Below are 25193 nucleotides of genomic sequence, written 5' to 3' on the forward strand. Positions count from 1 at the left end.
CTCTCTCTCTCTCTCTGCCCCTCCCCCACTCATGTTCTGTGTCTCTGTCTCTGAGAAATGAATAAACGTTTAAAAATTAAAAAAATAAAGTAAAATAAAATCACATGTTTATGGAGACAATATATTGACATTATATGTTTGTAAAATTTAAATACTCTGTTTCCAGGGAGATGGTCAGATTTAGTAAGTAAACAAACAAAAATCATCATCGTTCGCTTCAGTATTTTATACCGTTCCCCTACTTGATTTTTCCTCGCTACAAATTATTTACCCAGTTTTCTGGAATCCACATATATTCATATAAACGTGGGATGTTTCTTAACTAATATTTTAAATTTCAAATAGTAAAGCACGAAACTTCTTATTGACTTTATAAAAGTTGGATTAATTGTTCACCGCCATTAAATTTTTACAGTTATTTTTCTGAAAATATAGCATATGGCATTTTATACCAGGTGGTGGGAGATTTTCTTCCTTTTTATATTTTTTTTCTGCAACGCTTCTAACAAAATATGTGCCCTGTGGTTTGCTTTGTACTCTCAAGATAGCTCTCCTAGATGTTTTCCTTTTTCGCTCTCCACATCCCCCTGAGCAGCGAAGGTGAGTCTTAGTTCCGTCTGGCATTCAGTTATTCCCCGTGTAAACTTTATGATCTCCGAGTTGATTAGGTAAGTTCATGTAGCAAGTTTTAAGTGTCAAGTTGTAACTAAGTTTAGGGTCCATTAAAGTGAGTCGATGTAGTTTTCTCACACCCAGGCTGGGAAATACTTTGCATTTCTGCAATGTGTTTATTTTCTCTAATTTCACCTTCATTATATTTTTTATTACGGAACAGATATATGTTCATTATAAAAGCATAACAAAATAAAAATAGTCAACTATTTTTTCTCACATGTTTTTATGTGAATAACCTATGTGAATTAATAGATCATAAGTATGTCCTCCAACTTGTATATGCTTTTACTTCAATACATTTCTGTGTCGGTAAATAGTTACAGTATCTTTAAAAAATAATCTCTCTCTCAAAAATAAATAAATAAATGTTTAGAAAAGGCGGGGGAGGGGCGCCTGAGTGGCTCAGTTGGTTGAGGATTCAACTTTGGCTCAAGCCATGATCTCATGGTTCATGGGTTCAAGCCCCACGTCGCGCTCTGTGCTGACAGCTCAGAGCCTGGAGCCTGCTTTGGATTCTGTGTCTCCCTCCTCTCTCTGCCCCTCCCCTGCTTGCGTGCCCTCTCTCTCTCCTTCTCCCTCTTGAAAATAAATAAATAAATACATAAACAAATAAATAAATGTTAAAAAAATTTAAAAAAAAATCTCTATGCCCAACTTGGGACTCGACATCAACACCATGAGGTCAAGAGTCGCCTGCTGTATCTACTGAGCCAGCCAGGTGCCTCAACACTATTTTCATTTTGTATCCTTTGGTACGAACATTCCACAACTCATTAAATCAACACTGCATTTTAAGATCTCTTACGTTACTCCCGGTTTTGACTATGATAATTAAATTGAAACGAAGGATTTCCTATCCAAAAGGGTGAGTATCCCTAATTTTTTTCCGTGAGAACATTCTTGAACTGTACACATCATGAAGGGAAACGCGGACCCATTTAATTACATTAAAATGAAGTACTTTCAGGGGCGCCTGGCTGGCCTGGTCGGTGGAGCCTGTGTGTATGTCTCGGGGTTGTGAGTTCGAGCCCCATGTTGTGGATTGAGACTACTTGAAAAAATTAAGACCTTTCTCCCTTTTTTTATTATTTAAATTCAACGTAGTTAACGTACAGTGTGGGCTTGGTTTCACCACTAGAACCCAGTGTTTCATCTGGGTAACACCCACTGGTAACACCCAGTGTTACGTATGAAAACTGTTTCAAACAATCGTCATGGAAGAAAGGAAAATATGAGGGCCTTCAGGTTTTACCACTTCTGGTGGGAATCAATAATTTATAAATGTTGTAGATTTCTATCGTTGTCACTGTATTCTATAAATAGATGTGTCTCCATATGACTTATATAGAGTCTATATATTATAGAGATTATATGGAGTTATATATAGAGAGAGACTTATGCATGGTCTCAAGTATATGTTTAAATGTCTAAAAATAAAACTCAAGTGTACCCACACTGTTTAGCTAAAGGAAACTATAACCTTGACGAACAATTGTTAGGTTCCCTGAGGAAGAAAATATGTTGATGAAGGTGCGTGCTCGAGTAAAATTTTATCATCAACAGATGTGGGCAGTAAACGTTCTTAGTTTCCGTGTCTTGATGTTGACCTATATGCTTTGTTGACTGCATATAAAATTCTAAGGGAAAGATATGTTTTCTGAGATTCTGAGGGCATTCCATGTCTGTCTCCTTCTGACTCTCGGGGTCTTGGTCGTTTTCTTTATACAAAATGCTTTTCTCACTCTTATCTGGATATTTCGATGTTCTTCAGTTTTTGGAATTGTCAGTATGATTAGTGTTCAATAAAGGCCTTCCTCTCCACCGCCCTCCCTACTTTTTCTGTCTCCGTGTCTCTCCGTGTTTCTCTCTCTCCCCTTCCTCCTCTCACTAAATATTCCGTCTTAAAATCCCAGTGTTTGCCAAGAAACAGGTGCAGAGGATTCTTAAGGGAAGATTAGGGGCAGAAATCCTGTTTCTTGTATTATGACACATTGTTGACTTTTTCTCTTGTTTCCACCACATTTTTAACTCAGTCTTCTCTTTTTAACGTACCTAGTGACAAATATCTTTTATTTTATGAAGACGTCCAACTTACGATCTTTTTCAATTCCCTCAAATGTAAGAGGAAATAATTAACATATTCCAAACTTTTACACATCTTTCTTGGTTTTTGATTCCTATGATTTTGTATTAAAGGTATTCTTGATTTAATATTTACCCTTGTTTGGGGTGCCTGGGTGGCTCAGTTGGTTAGGCATCCGACTTCAGCTCAGGTCATGATCTTGTGGTTCGTGGGTTCAAGCCCCATGTCAGACTCTGTCCTGACAGCTCAGAGCCTGGAGCCTGCTTCGGATTCTGTGTCTCCGTCTCTCTCTGGCCCTTCCCCCGCCCCCCCCTCTCAAAAATAAATAAACATTAAAAAATTAAAAAAAGAAAGATTTATCATTGCTTGGAATTCTCTAAGAACATAACCTAATTTTAATTTTCACACTTATTACAGGAAATGTCTGTTTTTGTTTTTGTTTTTGTTTTTAACTCTTTGTTTTCCTCTCTCTCTCTCTCCCCTGAGTCTCCTCTGCCCTGTTCTCTCTTTGTGTTCAATGATTGGAGATCCTTGGCTTTGTACCTTTATTTGTGTGTCAGAGATGAAATTAGTGTAACTTGAAAAGTATAAGTGATACATGAAGAAAATAAACAAAATAGCAGAGGCATACCAAAAATGGGATCACCTAGTGTCTTGCAATCACTTTTATTTGTTTTTTTTTTTTTGTGGCTTTTTTGGCAAATTCTTGAGACCGTATGAACTGGTCCTCAAAGGCACAGCTAGGTTCCGTGTGTTCAATGGCAACATGGTTGCAGGGCAATATGGAAAGGCAGAAATAGAAATCAAGTGACAGATGATCCGCGTCTGATAGGGTAGCTATTCACTTAGGGAAGGACACATCCATTTAGCTCAGGATGATGGCCGCCATCGCGGTTTGTCGAACTCGGTCCATTTCTTCACTCCTTTGCCCGGTCACGCTGTTGTTTCTCCCTGGAATCGCCTCTTATATCCCTGGAAGTCCCCGTTCTCCATTTGTTTCACATGCCTGCTGACGCCTGGTGCATCTCGGCTTCTCAGCCCAGCCACCAGTGCTCAGTGAATCCTTCTCCAGCTTCCTTCAAGTTCCACGCCTTTGTGTCCCATAGGTGCCCATCATGAAGGCGACCCCTGTACGGCAAAGGTGTGACCAGGCAGCTCTTCCCCTTAGCTACAGGGACTCCCCCAGTGGGACCTGTCTAGTTCATTTACCTTCAGAGGCTACAACGGCGACCTGGGCCAGAAGAGTCGCTTCTTGGGGTGCCGGGGTGGCTCAGTCGGTTGAGCAGAGGCTGACTCTTTTTTTAAAAAAAATTTTTTTTAACATTTATTTATTTTTGAGACAGAGAGAGACAGAGCATGAACGGGGGAGGGTCAGAAAGAGAGGGAGACACAGAATCTGAAACAGGCTCCAGGCTCTGAGCCATCAGCGCAGAGCCTGACGCAGGGCTTGAACTCACGAACCGCGAGATCATGACCTGAGCCGAAGTCGGTCGCTTAACCGACTGAGCCACCCAGGCGCCCCCAGAGGCTGACTCTTGATTTCAGCTCAGGTCATGATCTCACGGTTCGTGAGTTCAAGCCCCGCGTGGGGTTATGTGCTGACTGCACAGAGCCTGCTTGGGATTCTCCATCTCTCTCTCTCTCTCTCTCTCTCTCCCCCTCCCTGCTCAGTCCCGCTCTCAAATAAATAAATAAATAAATAAACCTTAAAGTTAAACTTGCCGATTCCTCGATATCATATTTATATTTGCATCTCCGAAGAGTATTGCACCCATATGCCCATGAAACGCCCTCACTAAATGGCTTTTAACAAAAAATGCAAAGTCAGTATGACACTTGGGAAGATCCATTTTCGTTAATTTCTGGGGATGAGGGCACCAAACGGACCTAACAGCACATGATTCATCCAACTGGAAAACACCAACTCGGATTAGTCTCAGGCTGCTCTCTTGCACGCGTTTCCATTTTGCTCAGGGTTGTAAATTGATCCGCGGTTATCTTCAAAGGTTTCAGATGCTCAACGCTGTCCCGTATCAGAGCTGCTTTGACGTGCACCTGAAATCCATAACATCAAGAATTCCCTTGCGTGCAACAGACGCTCATCTATGCAAACATCATCAGGTTTCTGCCTAACTCACATGTGGAACACTTCCAAAGTTTTTGCAGTGGCCGTGTGTATTTCCACTGAACTCAGGGTTGGAAATGGGTCGTGTATGCCATAAATTGCAATTGTCAGTAAATCCATTCAGGGTAAATCTGTTTCCTGCCCGTTACCTCCCAGAAACGCTCTTTGCCTTGGAGAAAGAAATGCTTTTCTGTTCCTCCTCTAGTGCTCAGATTGTTTGTTTTGTTCTTCTCTTCTGTTTTTGTGCTCATACACCAAGTTTACTGTGTATAGTGATATTTCAAAATACGGGTAGTTATCGCCTTAATACGTTGTCTGATATAAGCCGACGATATTATAATTCTCTCATTTGTCAAGAATATTCGATGGCCACGGGTGCCTGAGTGGTTCAGTTGGTTGAGCCTCCAACTTCAGCTCAGGTCAGGATCTCAGATTTCATGAGTTCGAGCCCCCCATTGGGCCCTGTGCCGATAGCTCATAGCCTGGAGCCTGCTTCAGATTCTGTGTCTTCCTCTCTCTCTGCCCCTCTCCCGCTCGCGCTCTGTCTCTCTTTCTCTGCCACACTCTCTCTCAAAAATGAATCAACATTAAGACAATTAAAAAAAAATAATGTTCTATGGCCAAGCACATAGCCTTCAGAAGGAGATATCCATCATGGAAAGGGAAAGAGGAACCCTCCCCTAAACCACTATGCGGGGAGTAAAGCCCCATCATCTGGTGTCTCCCAGAGGATGAAGCACTGATCAGTGTATCAGAGTGATTCATTTCTAGAACTACATCTCAGCATTTGGAATAACTGAATACATATTTATGCGTTATGTGTATTCATTTCAGTACATAATGATCCTGAACAAATTATTCCAAAGAAACAGGAAGGGCTGCAAAAAAAGAAAAATAAGAAAAAAGAAAAAAGAGAAAGAAAGAAAAAGTGACAGTTTGTGTTTAAATGTCTTGAATTTCTGGGGCACCTGGGTGGCTCAGTCGGTTGAGTGTCCGACTTCAGCTCAGGTCAGGATCTCACGGTTTGTGGGTTCGAGCCCCGAGTCGGGCTCTGTGCCGACAGCTCAGAGCCTGGAGCCTGTTTCAGATTCTGTGTTTCCCTCTCTCTCTGCCCCTCCCCGCTCATGCTCTGTCTCTGTCTCTTTCTCTCAAGAATAAATAAACATGAAAAAAAAATAAGTAAATAAATATCTTGAATTTCAGAGTTCTGAACATGCATGAACAATAGATAATATATAAACTAGAGCTGAATTATCCATTTTTTAAAAAATCACTGTAAGCTATTTAGAATGATACACTTTTTCTCCCCCCAGGTACTCTGGAACGATGTGAATGCATAACATAAGTATTTTCACCACCGAAAATACTTTTATTAATAGAAAAGTGGAAATCTGAGTTTGATGTTCTGCAGATCGATTTTTTCTACCTACTTTTTCATTTAAAAAAGTATACACGTACCCAAGACATGAGTCCCTCAAAAGTGGATTTTGTTAAGTGAAAAAAATATCCCTTTCACTTTATTTGAACTATTTCTACATAATTTTTTCTGCAGTAATGCTATTTTAAACCATACCATTTTTGCAAATTGCTGTTCACTTCCCCATTAGAAGCAAGGCTTCACTATATGATAAATATTCCAAGGGAAGGTCAGATAAAACAAATACAAGGGTAAGGGTAATACAATTCCAAAATGACAATCCCAAAGATTAGTGACAGGGAAGGTCAATTGGTTAATTCAATTTAGACCACATGTAAACCCCAGGGCCATGGATGCCCACTTCTAAGCAATTAATTAATCAAATTTAACTTTATCTGGTGCAATAATGGCCTAAGCAGGATTATTTATTGATTATACATATAAAAAACCAAAAAGTAAACAATATGGAGACGTAACCATTTCAAACCCTTCATTAAACTCTTTCAGGCATAACTAAAGGAAGGTTATCCAATAATTAACTTTTTAGAGAATTCATTGGCCGTTGAGGTGAAAGGGTAGATAACTGGACCCATTAAATTGCATTGCTAGAAACACACTTGGAATGATTTTGAATGTAAACCAATATTTCAGAAGTTATTTTATGATCATGATAGTGAATACATTTTCACATACAATGCCATAGTTTCCTATTTTAATTATATTTCAACTATAAAAGTACTCCACACATACTTTATTAGGACACTGTAATAATAGTCATATGTGAAATTAGAAAATAAACTGCTTCCAAAAGTTTGGATCAAGCATATAAGAAGGTGAGAAGTCTCGTCCTACCATAAATGTATGTTGAAACAAATCGTGTCATCTAAAGTGATTCATACATTTCGTGCACGGAAGACCGTATCACGTGCCAATTTTTACAGTTAAAAGAGAGTTTGAAATAACAGAATATTAAATTTATTTTGTAACTATCTTAAGGACTCCATGTAAAAGAGGGTTGAAATGTGTGTCTTCTAAATAGATAAGGCTCTAATAATTATGGTAAGAAAAATGAGCCATGAGCCATTAACCAAATGCAAATGGGACGGCAAACCACATTGACAAAATATCCTCCCTCAGATCCGAACCAGCCCCGTCCAAACTGTGCTTTATCTTTGCAGATGACCCTTGAATGAGGGATTGAACAGCATGTGTGGGTCCCCTGATAACACGGTTTTTTTCTGATAAACACAGGGCAGAACTGTAAATGCGTTTTCCTTATGGTTTCCTTAATATTTTCTCTAGCTTACCTTACTGTAAGAGTGAAGTATATAATCCATAGAACATTCCAAATATGGGCTAATCGACTAGATCAACTTTGTGAACAGGAGACTATCAGTAATTAAGTTTTGGGGGAGTCAAAATTTATACCCAGATGTTTTGACTATGCAGGGGGTCAGTGACCCTAATGTGCACTCCCTCCAGGGTCAAGTATATTAGATTTCTTCTCATACCCTAGTTATACTCTACATGAATATATATACAATCTGTGGTGCTGAACCCAGAAAATGAATCTCCAATTGAGTTCATCAGATTTCTTTCTTTTTTTTTTTTAATTTTTTTTAACGTTTATTTATTTTTGAGACAGGGAGAGACAGAGCATGAACGGGGGAGGGTCAGAGAGAGGGAGACACAGAATCCGAAACAGACTCCAGGCTCCGAGCTGTCAGCACAGAGCCCGACGCGGGGCTCGAACTCACAGAGTGCGAGATCGTGACCTGAGCCGAAGTCGGCCGCTCAACCGACTGAGCCACCCAGGCGCCCCGAGTTCATCAGATTTCAACACCTACTCTAGACACTTCTCCCAGGGTCATTGTTTTAGCAGGAAGAGGCTCAGAGAAACTTCAGTTATTATTTGTTTTATCTGCACAAGTTGGCTTTCTTTTCTCAGAAAGTCTCATTTCATGTAGAAATCGCCAAGAAGAAACTATTGTTCATAATGGAGAGTAAAATTACGTCATGTCAGTGACTTCTATCCTTGGTAGTTTATGTATGCCATGATACTACTTTTTAATGACGGGTTGAGGAATCCCTCTACTAAATCAACACCCAAGGACTCTGGCAACGAGCAAATGCGTATCCTTCTCTGTGGAGCATATTGTTCTTGGGTTTCCAATGGTCAGTGTTTCTGGACTCTACACCATGAGGACTTTCCACAGACACCACTTGTAAATGTATGTGGCACTCAAATAGCAGGAAAGACCTTCCCCACACACAATAATGAGAGTAGAAATGTCCTAATTACTTAAAATTTTTTTTTAACATTTATTTATTTTTGAGAGAGAGAGAGAGAGAGAGAGAGACAGAGTACAACCAAGGGAGAGGCAGAGAGAGAGGGAAAACACAGAATCCCAAGCAGACTCCAGGCTCTGACCTGTCAGCACAGAGCCCGATGTGGGGCTCAAACTCACGAACCTTGAGATCATAACCTGAGCTGAAGTTGTACTCTCAACCGACTGAGCCACCCAGACGCCCCCTAATTACTTTTTAAAGCACTCTAGGGACACCGTGTGATAGTGTGTGAGCGCAAAGTCAGTTTCCTGCTTCAGGAGAAGTCTTGAGAAATCGACTGCATGAAGTTTGTCTGCAGCTTAGGACTGTTAGAATAAGTGAGACAAATAGTTTGCAAGGGAGCAGATTCCTGTTCATAAACCACAAGTTAAGGGCAGTGTGTGGCCTTAAATGTGTAAAACAATAGGAAGATGGCAATTCAGCTTCATGTACAATGGCAGTTACCAACTGTCATGATTTTACCCCAAAGGGGACACTGGTGATGTTGGAGATTGTTTGGTGGTCTCAACTGTCATCTGGTGGGTGGAGACCAGGGTCGCTGCTTATCTTGTAAAACAGAGGACACCCCCATCATGGAGAATCATCCTGCCCCAAATGTCAATAGTGCCCAAGTCTACAACATCCCCACTTGGTCACGGGTGACCATGGAGAAGTGCCAAGTAGCGAAAAATTCAGTGCAGGGCACAGTACACAGGGAGCATGGAATTGCACATCCCAGCTGCCTTCTTGGTCATCCACACAGTTGGGTGGAAGGTCACAGGCTTGGACCTTGCTGCTGGACAAATATCATGGCACCACTGTTCCCTAACCTCGTGTAGACCCCGGCAAATGAGGCACATCAGGCTGCAGGAATTCTTTTCTAAAATTATAAAGCCGTTCTGCTCATAGAGTAGGTTTAGTGATGATTTACATGATGGTAAATACTAATTTGCAAACTGAGGCAAGCTTACTGTTGCTCAGAAAAAAGTGTCTGTCTCAGAAAATGCACTAAATTGTTGTGTGGAAAGGTTTTTTAAATGTTACTTATACACACATGCATACACACATGTACATGTGGATGTACAGGGATAGACACATAGATACATGGATAAATTGCTAGACAGCTAGACAGACATACAGGTAGACAGATAAAAGAGATGATGGATGGATAGATAGGTAGGTAGATAGAAATATAGATAGATAGATAGATAGATAGATAGATAGATAGATAGATAATGATGGATAGATGATAGATAGATAGATAGATAGATGATAGAATGGATAGATGATAGATAGATAGATAGATAGATAGATAGATAGATGATAGAATGGATAGATGATAGATAGACAGATAGATAGAATGGACTGGATGGATGGATGGATGGATGGGTGGGTGTATAGATGGATGGATGGATGGATAAATGATTGATAGATAGATACATAGATAGATATGATCGATAGATGCATAAGTGGGTGGATGGATGGATGAATGGATGGATGATAGGAAGAAAGAAGGAAGGAATGAATTTGTCTCAGAATGCTCTATTCAATACCTTTTGTATATCAATATTCAATTAAAGAAAAAAACTTGTTAGGAAGTGTTTCTTCTTCCACCCTATAATTTTTATATACTTTGACAAAATATCAAGGAAAGCTTGAAGTAAGTTTCCACAATTAAACTCAATTATCACTCTTTCCAACCTTTCTAAAATGTGCTCTCGTGAATTCTGGACTCTAGTGAATTCAGTCTCTGAGAATTAATTTCTGAATGTCACTTCATCTGACACAGGGAATAATAAGTACATTTTAAAAATCCTGTGTCAGAGAGGGAGAGACACGGTTAGAAAGGCATCACGGTGATGTGCTTTAGGGGCATTGTGACCTGATTTCCAATTGTAAACCTAGAAACTACCGCTACTCTCCCCAGAGGTTTTTAAAGAAAGTTGCAGAGCTGTGTCATTCTATCTGATTCTGGCTTCCCACTGTCCATTATTTTCAGGGTCCACTGCTTTATGCGTTTTGTTGGAAAAGCAACTGGTTCAACCATTTGCAGAGACATACTTAGTGATATGCTTTCACCGTCTGCTTTCAAGGAACACATATTAGTAAATTAATCTTTTTGTAATGGGTGGAGATTTGGGGGCATATGATCCTCAAAGAAATTTGGTTTTGAAAAGCATATGTCTCGAGTGAATGCCGGTCTGTTCTTTTGCTTCTCAAGCTGGGGGGCCAGAGACCTACTGAATCAGAATCTGCCATTAATTATAATTTTTAAAAATTTATTTATTTTTGAGAGAGAGAGTGCACAAGTGTGTGGGGGGGGAGGGGAGCAGAGAGGGGGACAGGGTGTGAGCAGGGGAGGGGCAGAGAGAGAGGGAGACACAGAATCCAAAGCAGGCTCCAGGCTCCAAGATGTCAGCACAGCGGAGCTAGAACCCACGAACCATGAGATCATGACTTGAGCCGAAGTTGGGCGCTTAACCGACCCAGCCACCCAGGTGCCCCAGAATCTTCCATTAATTAAATCCCTATGGGATCCCCAGACATAATTCATAAGCACCACATCCTGTATGCATTTTCTGCCTCAGATTTTGGTTTCATGGCCAGAACGAATATTCAGCTGTCCTAGCTGTTAAAATATGGAAATACTCCCCAACTGGCTGATAAATACATTGAAAATCAAAATTCCTTCCTGAGAAATGAACTGTGTATTCAGTCATTTGTGGAAGACATAACCAGTGCCCGAGTGTGTCCAGCCATTGCCAAAATACTAGATCCAAAGTGTTTACAGAAGGCGCCCCCCGAATTCAAACAACAGGAAGAAAAAGTGGGCAGGTTCAGAATTTGCTCAGCTAACATAACTTTATACCAAGAACGGGTAAATGACACCAGGCACCCTCGAAGCTCGGATCAATATTATCGACTACTGTGGGGGACCTGAGTGAACCCCTTCACGGCTGTTTAGAATCCCTGACCTCCCACCATCCAGTCGACAATCTGGGGTTGTTAACCAAGAGTCCCCCTGTTAACTTTACTTTAAGGGGGTCCCTGTGAACTGTTCATTGCTTGTTTTCCGGCGAATGAAAAGCAAAACCCAAAGTCAACATTGGACAAGAGCCTGTGTTGGTTATGCAGGTGATTATCGTGTACATTTGAGGGGAGAGCGATCAGGGGAGTTTCGTTCCACGTGTGTGGATATACATTGATGGATATAGATATGGTATGTACTAACATGTATTATATCACAGTATAATATATATGCTCGTCTATTTTTATATATCGTATATGTAATAAATAAAATGTAATATTATATAGTATATAATTGTATATACTATATAATAAAACATAATATATGCTTATCTATTTTATATCATATATCTAATAAATAAAATATATAGTATATAATTGTATATACTATATAATAAAACATTTATGTATGTTACATCTATTTGTATGATAATATATCTATTATGTATGATTGTATATAATATATACTATAGATTAGGTATAATAATATATAATAATGAGACAGATTTTGTCCAGATATTATATATGTAAATCTAGACACATCATATATAACATAACAACATTGCATAATATAATCTATAATGTAATAATCTACATAGGTTTTGTTTAGTCTTATCTTTGGTTTATGTGATGCATTTAGTCTATATCTGTCTGTCTGTCTATCTATCTATCTAAGTATCAGGGTGCCTGAGTGGCTCAGTTGGTTAAGTGTACAATTCCTGATTTTGGTTCAGCTCATGATCTTATGGTTGGGAGATCAAACCCTGTGTGGGGCTCTGTGCTAAGCATAGAACTTGGCTGGGATTCTCTCTCCCTCTCTCTCTGCCCCTTCCCTGCTTGTGTGCTCTATCTCTCTCTCCAAAAAAAAAAAAAAAAAAACAACAACAAAAAAAAAGATTCTCCTTCTCTCCCCATCTGCCTCTCTCTCACCCCTTTTTGTGCCCATGCTCTGTCACTCTAAAAAAAAAAAAAAATATATATATATATATATATGTATATACACACACACACACATATTATAAAATATTTCATTTAAAATTATATAAGTTATATCCTATATAACATATTAGTACGAAATGAATACTACATAGTGCAATTTATACTATCTATAAAAATTGATGAGCATATGTGTGTGTGCAGATATATACAAATATATATATTCATCAAAAGTATGGTAATTTGTATGATTTATAGGCTCAGTGGAGCCCTTTAGAACCTTCCTGAGCACAGGATTCCTCCTACCAAAACACAGAGACATCCAGAGAGCAAGTCTTAACCTGTTTCTAAGACGTGTAACACCCTATATGAGGATTCTTTTCTTTCTTCTGCAAGCATTGCCTTAGCCATTCATTTAAAGTTACTTGTTCAGTGGTAAATTTTCTAGCGAAGTGAATTCACATCAAATATACCATGGACTAATAAATATAACCACGGTACCACTTTAGATTAAGACTTTTCTTAGAAAGCAACGGGGCGAAAGGTTTCTCAGGAGACACACAGAGATGAAAATGACACGTCAACACTGAACAGATTTCCTTAGAGAGAGAGGCCGCATAAATATTTCGTGAATGCGGAATATGTTCCCCAATAAATTTTAGAATCAAATTTTTTTTTTTGCTCGATGGCTGGCTGGAATAATCAGTGGGTCCCAGAGTAGCAACAATTTGGTGGGCAGGTGTGTGGGAGAGAAACATGAAATATTAACAACACATCTGAGCATCCCGCAACACAAGTCAGGATCCTGCTGTGTCCTGCGGATGAGGAAGAATGAGAAAAGAATAAGAAAGTTGCTCTCTGATGTGAAAGACCAACACTGGAAAAAATGGTCTAAGCAATTAAAAATAATCTAGAGGGAGAATAGAATAAGAAAGTTGCTCTCTGATGTGAAAGACCAACACTGGAAAAAATGGTCTAAGCAATTAAAAATAATTTAGAGGGAGAAAAGAATAAGAAAGTTGCTCTCTGATGTGAAAGACCAACACTGGAAAAAATGGTCTAGGCAATTAAAAATAGTTTAGAGGGAGAGTGACGTTGTGAAGCATACAGAATCTGAAAAAACAAGTGTTTTTTTCCTTCGTTCCTTTATCAGAGTCGTTTTCCTTGAGACACCCAAAAATGGACTGCGTTGTCCTAGTGACAGCGATGGAAGCAATCGGCAAATTTATGTAAAATACAACCCAAATGCTGACAAAATAACGCAGTAAACTCAGGATCACAAATTTGTACTTGAAATTTGCATTCAGTTTATTTGAAAAGCACTCGGTTTTGAAAATGAAGTGATTCGACATAAATACCCAACACATGCGCATCAATATTTCATTCTTCTAACTATGAAACTACGTCAAAGAAAAGTAACTTGGGTATACCGTGTTTGCTCAAAATGAAACTCAACATGCCAGTTAAAACTTCATATATTCCTTTGAGCACAGTGGCTGTGCCTGGTGTTATATTTTCCTGTGGAAGCCGGAAATCTCTGCTTCAGGTTTGGAGTGTCAGATTCCAGAACCGGTCACAGCATTGGACTGTTTGCATTCAAACTGACATCCTGTCTGTTACCAGCCTGTGAGCCCGCCGAAGTGACTCAGCCTTTTGGGGAAACGTGTGTCTAATTTGCAAAATGCAGGAAATAGTGGTGCTATAATTGAAAGTCTCAATTTATTTATTTATTTTTGAGAGACAGAGAGAGAGCAGGGGAGGGGCACAGAGAGAGGGAGACAGAATCCCAAGCAGGCTCTGAGCTGTCAGCGCACGGCCCGATGCGGGGCTCGAACTTCTGAACCGTGAGATCACGACCTGAGCTGAAATCAAGAATCTGACACTCAACTGACTGAGCGACCTGGGCGCCCCAAGGCTGTTATATTTTTAGAAAACAATTCAGTGGTGTCTGAAATGCTTCATGAGAATTCTGCTGTCATATCCAGTCTGTGACCTGTGTTTGAAACACAGCAAGATGCGTTCTTTTACGCCTGTGACCAAGCAGGTGTGTATTATCATCCACCAGTCAGCACTAGCCTTTTACTTGCGGGTTCACGGAACATCTGAGACACGGTGGGTCACAACAATGGACCCAAACAAGCACATTATAAGAGGACAAGACAAGATGCTAATATTTCAGTGAATTCTATGGTTTTATAACATGGCCATAATTTGCAGCCGCATGGCAGAATTACGAATTTTACTTAAGATTTTTAAAAAATGGTCTGTGCTCAAAAATAATCCACCAGGGACTCCTGGGTGGCTCAGTCAGTTGAGCGACCGACTCTTGATTTTGGCTCAGCTCGTGATCTCACGGTTCGTGACTTGAACCCCTGCATCAGGCTCTGCGCTGACAGCTCAGAGCCTGGAGCCTCCTTCCGATTCTGTGTCTCCCTCTCTCTCTGCCCCTCCCCCGCTCATGCTCTGTCTGTGTCTGTCTCCCAAAAATAAATAAACATTAAAAGAATCAAAAAATTAAAAAAATAAAAATAAGTAAAAACAAACAGAACAATCCACTATGGCTTCCTGTTATAATTCACATGTAAAACTAATTTATATAATATGTAATTAATTATATCTCCTGGAGTAAAGTGCATACCTAGGCACGGTCCCCACCCTCTGGCTGTCCTCAAAGCTTTTCTGCTGAGAATTTGCCCACTTACCTGGTTCCAGCTTCTCTGTCCATTGGTGGGCACAGCACATTGTAACCCTGTATCTTTTTTTTTTTTTTTTTTTTTTTTTTTTTTTTTTTGCACATGCTGTTCCTGCCCTGGTATTCTTTTCCTTCTGCTCTTGGAATGACTGAGTCCTTTGCATTGGGTGAGTCTCAGCTGGCATGCCACCTTTCAAAGGCTTCGGCTTACAGCAAAATGTAGCAGGTTTGTGGCAAGTGCATTATCAGAGCAGAAGCCACATCCACACCCCCTGGTTGTCCGGGCCAAGCACGCCCTTTCAAGGAGCTATGTTTGCTGGATTTGCTTGTTCATGTCTGTTTGCCCTACTCGAGTACAACGTGCTGTAGGGAAGACGTTGTGTGGGAAGTGGGTGCATGTTTGGATGACACGCTTTCTACAGTGTCATTGTTTGCTATCCTGTTATGGATCCTGTGATTATGGAGAAGGGAAGTGTTACTTTCACATTTGGGGGCTGGACACTAATGCAGGTCTCATTAGAGCTGTGAGCTCTCCTTAGAGGAGTAGTGTATTTGCACGTGGGTGTGAGTGCACATGCATCATGTACAACAGAGTGTGTAACAGAGTGAGCATTTGCACATGGGTGTGACTGCACATGCATCATGTACAACAGTGTAACAACAGAGTGTCTGCACGTGGGTGTTGCCTCATGTACAACAGAGTGTGTAACAGAGTAAGCATTTGCATGTGGGTGTGACCACACATGCCTGTAACGAGAATGTGTATTTGCATGTTGGTGTGAATGCACATGCATGTAACAGCACAGGGTGTATTTGCAAATGGGTGTGATTGCACATGCATGGAGCGAGAGTGTGTATTTGCACGTGGTGTGACCGTAAGACGCGTATAACAAAAGAGTGCTGTTTTGCTTGGCTGAGTGGACGCCTCCCTTCCCTGAAACGATTCCGAGTTGCAGACCCCTCCAAAAAGAGTTGCTCTCCCCTGCCCACCTGGGTTTGTCCCCCTCGTGCTGCACAATGACTGGCACACTGTGCTCCAACCGTGTCGTGTGGTACAATTCAATGTGCTTCCTTTATTTCTGACACTCTCCCTCCTCCTTTTACTGTCAGGTGTCATCGGAGGCAACCCACATAGAGTACACAGTTATTACTATCACACGACCAGGACAAGAGTGTTTTTTACAAACTTTAACCAAAAATGTAGGTTCACCGCTTTGGGAAATGAGGGGTTCTAAATACTATGCATATGGGTTAAAATCCTTGAAGCAACGTTAAGAGTATTCAGAATTCAGACACTAAATCTTCTTAATCATGTTTTCCTGATGTCTATTTTCCCAGAAAGCGGCTGACTTCCATCTAATTTTAAAATAGATGAGGTAGGGGTGCCTGGGTGCCTCAGTCGGTTGAGCGTCCGACTTCGGCTCAGGTCATGATTTCACGCTTCGTGGGTTTGAGCCCCGCATAGGGCTCTGTGCTGACAGCTCAGAGCCTGGAGCCTGACTGGGATTCTCTGTCTCCCTCTCTCTCTGCCCATTCCCTGCTCATGCTCTGTCTCTCTCTCTCTCTCTGTCAAAAATAAACATTGCAGGGGCACCTGGGTGGCTCAGTCGGTGAAGCGTCCGACTTCGGCTCAGGTCACGATCTCGCGGTCTGTGAGTTCGAGCCCCGCGTCGGGCTCTGTGCTGACTGCTCAGAGCCTGGAGACTGCTTCAGATTCTGTGTCTCCCTCTCTCTCTGATCCTCCCCCGTTCATGCTCTGTCTCTCTCTGTCTCAAAAATAAATAAATGTTAAAAAAATATTTAAAAAAAAAATAAAAAAAATAAACATTACAAAATTTAAAGAAGTAAAAACATACCAACTTAGGAAAATCAGCACGTGGGAACGATCAGGTCTATAACAGGGCAGGTGTTGTGATGGCAGATACAGGCATAGGAAGAGCCTGAGGCTACCCCACAAGTGTAATTTTTGAAATATGAAACACCATGGTAGGGTTAGGTAGGTAGATAGATACAGCTGATGAGAGAAATGGGTAACTTGGGGGATAAACCTGAAGAGATGGCCGGAAACACAGCCTGGAAGATAAGTTGAAATATGAAAGAGTACCTAAGGGGTGCCTGGGTGGCTCAGTCAGCTAAGCGTCCGACTTCAGCTCAGGTCACGATCTCTCGGTCTGTGAGTTTGAGCCCCACGTTGGGCTCTGTGCTGACAGCTCGGAGCCTGGAGCCTGCTTTGGATTCTCCGTCTCCCTCTCTCTCCGCCCCTCCCCCGCTCATGCTCTGTCTCTCTCTCTCTCTCTTTCTCAAAAATAAATAAACACTAAAAAATTAAAATACATGAGGTAGGGGTGCCTGGCTGGCTCAGTCGGTGGAGCCTGTGACTCTTGGTCTGCAGGTGCTGAGTGCGGGCAGATGCTGGGTATAGAGATTTCCAAAAAATAAATAAATAAACTTCTAAAAAAATAAAAATACAAAACAGATGAGGTACACTTATTTATGGTATTTCAAATTAATTTTGGTAATATGTCAGGAAAACTTATTTAGAAGTGAATTAAATTTATTATAATAAATTTGTTTATGTTTTAAATTTTTTAAAGTTTATTTATTTGTTTTGAGAGAGGGGGAGACACAGAGAGAGAGAATCCTAAGCAGGCTCCACACTGTCAGTGTTTTTTAAAGTAATCTCTTTGCCCAGCACGGGGCTTGAACTCATGGCCCTGACGTGAGCTGTATTGACAGAAACAGCCAGTTGTGTGTGTGTGTGTGTGTGTGTGTGTGTGTGTTAGTTCATTTTATTTGAGAGAAAGAGAGAGACAGAGTGCGCGTGGGGGAGGGGCAGAGATCAAGAGTTGGAGGCTGTTTTAAATTTAATTTTTATTTTAATTTAAATTTAAAATTTGCCAGAGCATTGCAAAATCGTCGCATGCATTTTTTTCTTACTGACACTGAACCCTTCATTAGGTGTGTATTTTTCGTTTGGATATTACAGATACAGTGTCATGTGTCGTGCTTTTTAAACCAAACTGCATTACTAAGTTTTAGGTCAAATAGAGTCACAATGAAACTGCACTCTTACATTTTAGCATGCTGCTATGTGGGTTGTGATGTCTTTATCAAAAACATAAGACTTCAGGGGCGGCTGGGTGGCTCAGTCCGTTACGTGTCTGACCTCGGCTCAGGTCATGATCTCACGGGTCGTGAGTTCGAGCCCCGCGTCGGGCTCTGTGCTGACAGCTCAGAGCCTGGAGCCTGCTTCGGATTCTGTGTCTCCCTCTCTCTCAAAAACAAACTTGAAAAAAATTTAAAAAACACATAAGACTTTAGATAAATAATTATAATAAAACATTATAGATGCTATTTGTAGTTATCAAAAAAATAAAACATGGCTGAATAAAAAGAAACCACTGCTTTTTCAGCAATTAAAGTAAACTCTGACACATGTAGTTTTGGGGAATCTTTCAAAGGATCTCCTTGTAAGTACCCCATACCAAGCAGAGGGAAAAAAAAGAAAGCTAGGTTTGCATCCATTATGAATTCTGCCGTATTCTGTAGAGAAGTGAGGAAGAAAACTGTCCAGCCTCAGGGGCTCAATTCCAAGCTTTGACACACTGCAAGTCCGACATCCCACACAGAGACGTCATCTGCCAACGTAGGCAAAGAAACTGAACTCAGCCTGCAGTCGAGCAGGGGCACCTGCCTTCTCTTGAGAAAGAAGGGTGCTCACAAGGGTGGTTGGAATTTCAAGAGTGAATCCTCCTCTCAAACATTTTCTAAATGAAAACTTAGTTTCGAAATTTTAAGAAGCGATCAAAACGCATTAAACCATTTCCCGGTTTTGAAACCAAAGCCCCAGGTGGGGTTAGAGCCTCCGGCTTCTTTGCTCCCGTATCTGGTGGGGCGAGGTGACAAAAGAGAAAATGCGTGAAGGTTTATGAAAGAGTTTCATTTGGACATGCGGCATTGAGATCTCGCCCTTATTGAGAACAGCGTGTGACACCCTCGCCTTCGGCTCTCCACGGGAGACACCCAGGAGAGGTGACCCTAACCAGCACTCCGAAACTACTCCTACTGGCCTCATAGGAAGCTTGCCCACAACCCCACTTGACCTAATCATGCAGCTTAGTAATGCTCCTGAAGGAATATTGAATGCTTGAACTTTTTTAGGACTTGGGCCACGCCCCCTTTGAAAGAAGCAATCGCATACACAGGATTTGCATCTTAAATAGGTTCAGTAATCCTCACCATTTAAAAATCTGTAACAGTAAAGGTTGTGTGCAGGGCACGCGTGTGAACTGAGAGGCAAAGAGCTGAAGTTATGGAGATATTATTCACAAAGTCATAGTTGATGGGTTTTTTTTTTGGCATTTAAAATTTTTTTTAAGTTTATTTATGTTTTTTAAAGTTTATTTATTTTGAGAGAGACAGAGACACCACTAGTGGGGGAGGGGAAGAGAGAGAGAGGGAGAGAGAGAATCCCAAGCAGGCTTTGCACTGTCAGCACAGAGCCCACTGTGGGGCTTGAACCCACAAACCATGAGATCATGACCTCAGCGGAAATCAAGAGTCAGACGCTTAACCAAATGAGCCACCCAGGTGCCCCTGTAGGGTCTGTTCTGAATTATAAAGTACATTTAAAGAGCATACATATGTGGAAGCTTAAGCCACCCTCAGAAATCTTGACACATTCATTAATGATCAATATTTAAATGAAAAACTCTCTGTGGCTCAGGATTTATTGGAATTCAAATAGGGTACAGAGAAAACTGCAGCAGAATGTTAGAATTTAGTAAAACTGTAGGCAATTCGTAACTATGAGAAAAGTAGTATGCTATAAGTCTATTCTTCAGGACAGTTAAACGTGGGTAATGGTTTTTCACTGTTGAGTCATAACAAAAGTACATATGTACTATTCTGCTTATATGTAACTATTATCTACAGCACAGCTTAACGACAGTTTTATCAGTTATTAGCTATTAGGAAAGTGAAAAAATATGACATCCAAATAACGCATATGGCTCAGAAATCAGTTTGGTTTAACTAAAAAATTTCTGAGAACACAAATGTGTGAAAGAAATAACAGAGACATTTCCAGAATCTCAAAGATACACAGAAATATTGATTCCTTATAGGAAAGCAAACTGGAGTGGCTCTTAAAGAAAAGTTGAAAGAGAGGGCACCAGGTTGTTTCAGCCAGTTAAGCGTCTCATTCTTGATATGGCTCAGGTCATGATCTCGCATTCGTGATCTTACATTAGTGAGATGGAGCCTTGTGTTGGACTCCGCCCCAAGCATGAAGTCTGCTTGGGATTCTCTCTCTCTCTCTGACCCTCCCCAGCTCGTACACTTTCCATCTCAAAATAAATAAACATTTAAAAAGAAACAGCCGAAGGAAACTGATATAATGAGAGTCACCTAAAGTTACATCTCCTAACACAGTCTTCAAAGAAACTTATAGTCCCCAAAGTCCAAGAACGCAAAACAGCCCTACATAAAACCAAGCAAACCTATGTTTACTGCCTAACTGCATGAGAGAAAAGAGGATAAACTTGACATCACTTACTAAAATAAGAATGCAAAAAAACAGAAATCAATTTCCAGAAGGGCTATTCCTTCAGATCCCACGTAGGTGCAAAAGATCTTGGGCAGAGAACTAGGGGGAGTTCTAGATCAAATGTTCCCCCAAAATGAGAAGAGGAGCAACAAGCCGCCTATTGTACTCCTAAAAATGAGAAATCCACACTAACTGCAAAAAATGTTCATAGAGGGTTCTAGAATATCAGAGTGTTGACTAGAGGCATGGAAAGTTAGAAATTTCACAGTGGTAGGCTTGGAAAAGCATCAATTCCTGGGAAGAAATCAGATGAAAACAAACGATGAAATGCTGTGTTTTGAGCATGGGTGGCATAGGGAGGAAGAGACAATAGAACTTTGCAAGAAAAAAATACCGAAGGACACACAATGCTACCTCTCAATTATTTCTTCCCTTTCCCACACCTCTCAAATAAAAAAGATTATGACAAAAAAAGAGTCCAACTGAACTAGAAAGCTTATACACCAGTCGGTATCATCGAAGGAATTCTTAGCTCAACACAGCCTTCATCGATACAAGTTTTAGCTGATCAAAACCCCCATCCTGTCCGTTCCTTCCCCCCCTCCCCCACAATAACAATTATCAAGAGCAGAATAAAACTTCAACATATGGGACGCCTGGGTGGCTCAGTCAGCTGAGTGTCTGACTTCGGCTCAGGTCATGATCTCACGGTGCGTGAGTTCGAGCCCCGCGTCGGGCTCTGTGCTGATGGCTCAGAGCCTGGAGCCTGCTTCGGAATCTGTGTGTCCCTCTCTCTCTGCCCCTCTCCCTACTTACACTCTGTTTCTCTCTCAAAAATAAATAAACATTAAAAAATTTTTTTTAAACTTCAACATAGCCCTCCAAGTGAACTTGGATATCCAGACATCTGTTTGTGACCATGATGGAATACCCAGGCTGGATACGTGCTACCAGTTCACAAAATGGGAACACCTGACAAAATTATGGAACGTGGACGTTTCATATATTGGACGGTAGGCAGCACAAGGTGGTGATCACTAGGGGGAGGAAAAACAAATCAAGTATGCCCTGTGGGCTCCGTTCCCGGCTTCCTGGTGTTCAGGACAGGCAACACAGCAGAGCTCAAGGGGTGTCTCTTTGTTCCTGGAGCAGAGGATAAGCTTTGAGGCAGTGGACACAAGTAGAATTTGATCTGCAAACTAATGCACAGAAGGAACCGATTAGGGAGGAACTCCGCCAAAGGGCGCCCTATGAAAATTGACAGAATGAGGGTACATGCACCGGGGTGTGGACGAGACCCAGGACGCAGAAGGGGTTAGCTGGAGTAATCCCTGGTGCTCACGCAGCCCTCATCAGCCAGAGAGGGAAGACCTAACGCAGAGGACCATTCACAACGTTCTCAGGGTGGCATCACCTAAAAAGTGGAACCGAATGAGCTCCACATGGGAGACTTCCCTGTGCTGCTCCCCCAAACTCAAAATCAAGACCTGAAGGTAAATTCACTGCAGCCAAAGTACGAAGGAAAACCATACGCAGAGATATGTTCCAGAAATAGCACCCAGCCATGTGTACAGGACAGTAGGTGGGTATTCAACAAAAAGGCTTAGTGGGGATGAAAAGAAGGGGGAAAAATAGGGGCCAAGCAGTCATGACACATGGCGACCAGCATAAACGCAGAATGGCGCGAGGACAAGAGGGCTTTGGCGAGGCTTCATACTCAAGGAAACAGAGGAAAGTGAATATAGTAAGGAGATATGGGGAGCTATTAAAAAAAAGGACAAAAAATCGGGACTTGGAAAGAAAATAGGTCATATCTGAGATGCACAACGAAAAAGGAACTGGATGTAATTCACAGCCACGTAGGCATGGCACCCGGAAAAAATTGTGAGCTGTAACACACATTAACAGAAAATTATGTAAACTTAAGGAACGAGAAAAAGAAACAGCATCGGGGGGGTGGGGTACGGACTAATGGCAAGTACTGTAATTTGCACATGATTGAGCCTCAGGAGGACACTGCAAGGGAGACAGAGAAAAATATACATTTGAAGAAATTAAACTTTGTTTTTAAGTAACTTGATAAAAAAAAAAAAAAAAAGGATATAAACCAGAGATACAAGAATCACAATGACTCTGAAGGAGAAGAAACATAAATCCCACAGCAAGAAACATCATCATCTATTTGGTCAAAAGCAGTGATAAAAATAAAAATTTAACAGGAGCCACGGAAAACAAATGTGTCCTATCCAAGGCAAAGATAAGAAGGATGGCATTTTGTAGTCATAAACAATGCGAGCTGGAAAACACTGGAGAAATAGCCTGTAAAGTACTGAGAGAAACACCATACAAGGCCAAAAAAAAAAAAAAAAAAAAAAAAAAAAAAATGGAGGGGGAGTGTTTTTGCTGTTAAAAATTTAGTGTTTTATTAGTATGTGCTGATAGCTTTGCCCCACCTTCCTCAGACACACACTCAATCATGTGCACAGCAAACACTTGGGGAAGAACCTCTTTGTCTTTGTTAGGTTATTCTGAGAAACGCACATTTCCAACAACAGGAAACTGCTTTATCCTTCTCAGGCATTACAGAAAGAAGGGAAATTTAAGTAACATTTAGGTGCAAAGGTAGGTATGATTGGAACTGGGTCTGTTGACAATGGCTACACAAGAAGTTTCTGCAAACTCGGTGAGGTAAAGCAACAGTTACTGGCATGTCGAATGGGTTCACAGGTTGTGGTCATCCTGGCTAGACGGAGCGGGTCTTGGCTGGGCTCCTTCATGTGTCTGAGGCTGGCTGGCGGGGTGGCCGTCGGCTGGCTGGTCTGGGATGCCCAGCGTTGGGGTGGCTGAGCACTGCTCCACGTGGGATGTCCCGGTCCGGTGGGCTAGGCTGGGGAGTGATGGAATCCGGGAGAAGACGTGCATGTACCAGACGCATCTCCAAGTCTGGGCTGACACCACGTGTCTGCAGGCATCCTACTGCCCAAAGCAATCACGAGCTCAGAGCGCATTGAAAGGTTGGAGAAAATAAGGGTGCCTGGGTGGCTCAGTGGGTTGAGCGTCCAACTCTGGATTTTGGCTCAGGTCCTGATCTCACGGTTCGTGAGATTGAGCCCTGCCGAAGTCGTGCTCCACACTGGCATGCAGAATGTGCTTGTGATCGTGTCTCCCTTTCTCTCTACCCCTCCGCTGCTGCACTCTGTCTCTCTCAAAAGAAATAATAAAAAAAAAAGAAAGGTTGGAGAGATAGATTCCATTGACTGATGGGAAGAAATGGAAAGTCATCTGTGACTCTCACGGCTGGAGAATCATAGCTATGTATGCAATCAGTCTGTCATATCAACTTTGGAAAATGCACCAAAAACCCAGAATGACATACATCTTGGTTTTTTTTAAGTTTATTTATTATTCATTCATTCATTCATTCATTCATTCATTCAGAGAGTGCAAGTGAGTGGGGAAGGGGCACAGAGAGAGAGAGAGAGAGAGAGACAGAGAGAGAGACCCAAGCAGGCTCCACAGTGACAGCACAGAGCCCCATGCAGGGCTTGAACTCAGGAACCTCCATTATCATGACGTAAGCCAAACCCAAGAGTCAGGTGCTTAACCAACTGAGCCCCCAGGCTCCCTGGAATGACATACTTGTTTAAAAATTTTTTTTAATGTTTATTTATTTTTGAGAGAGAGAGAGACAGAGCATGAGCAGGGTAGGGTCAGAGAGAGAGGGAGACACAGAATCCGAAGCAGGCTCCAGGCTCTGAGCTGTCAGCACAGAGCTCGACTCGGGGCTCGAACCCACAAACCATGATCTGAGATCATGACCTGAGCCGAAGTCGGACGCCCAACTACTGAGCCCCCCAGGTGCCCCTTGAATGACATACTTCTAAGGTTACAGGTGAACTTTTCTTTCTTCTCACCTGAATTTTGTAGAACATACATTTTCTTTAACAACTAGAAACATATTTTGAGAGTACTATAGGGGAACCTAGTGATGTTTTTATTTGAGAATTACCGATGCAAAGCCTTGGTGGTTGCACAGCAGAAACAAATAAGGAGAAAAGAAGCACCAAAGTGTCCAGGAACTTGAAAAAAAAGGGAAGTAGATAAATTTAGAAGAGATAAAAATCAGAGTGTTGCTGCCTATGTCAAAATCTGTTGGAAGAATCAGAATCTGCTGCTGAGCAGAAAATAGGAATCTGTTTCTCAAGGGGAATTTTGAGAATATTTTCAACGCGATTGTGTCTTTAATGACCCTTGTTTAGGGTAGAAGCTGTAATTAGCTTCACAGCGGGAATTACAGTGGCTTCCAAAGAAACAACCATTTTTAGATACTGGGAAACAGACCAGTCCTTATCAAAGGAATTA

Source organism: Leopardus geoffroyi, chromosome X (assembly GCF_018350155.1).
Source record: "Leopardus geoffroyi isolate Oge1 chromosome X, O.geoffroyi_Oge1_pat1.0, whole genome shotgun sequence".
NCBI lineage: Eukaryota > Metazoa > Chordata > Mammalia > Carnivora > Felidae > Leopardus > Leopardus geoffroyi.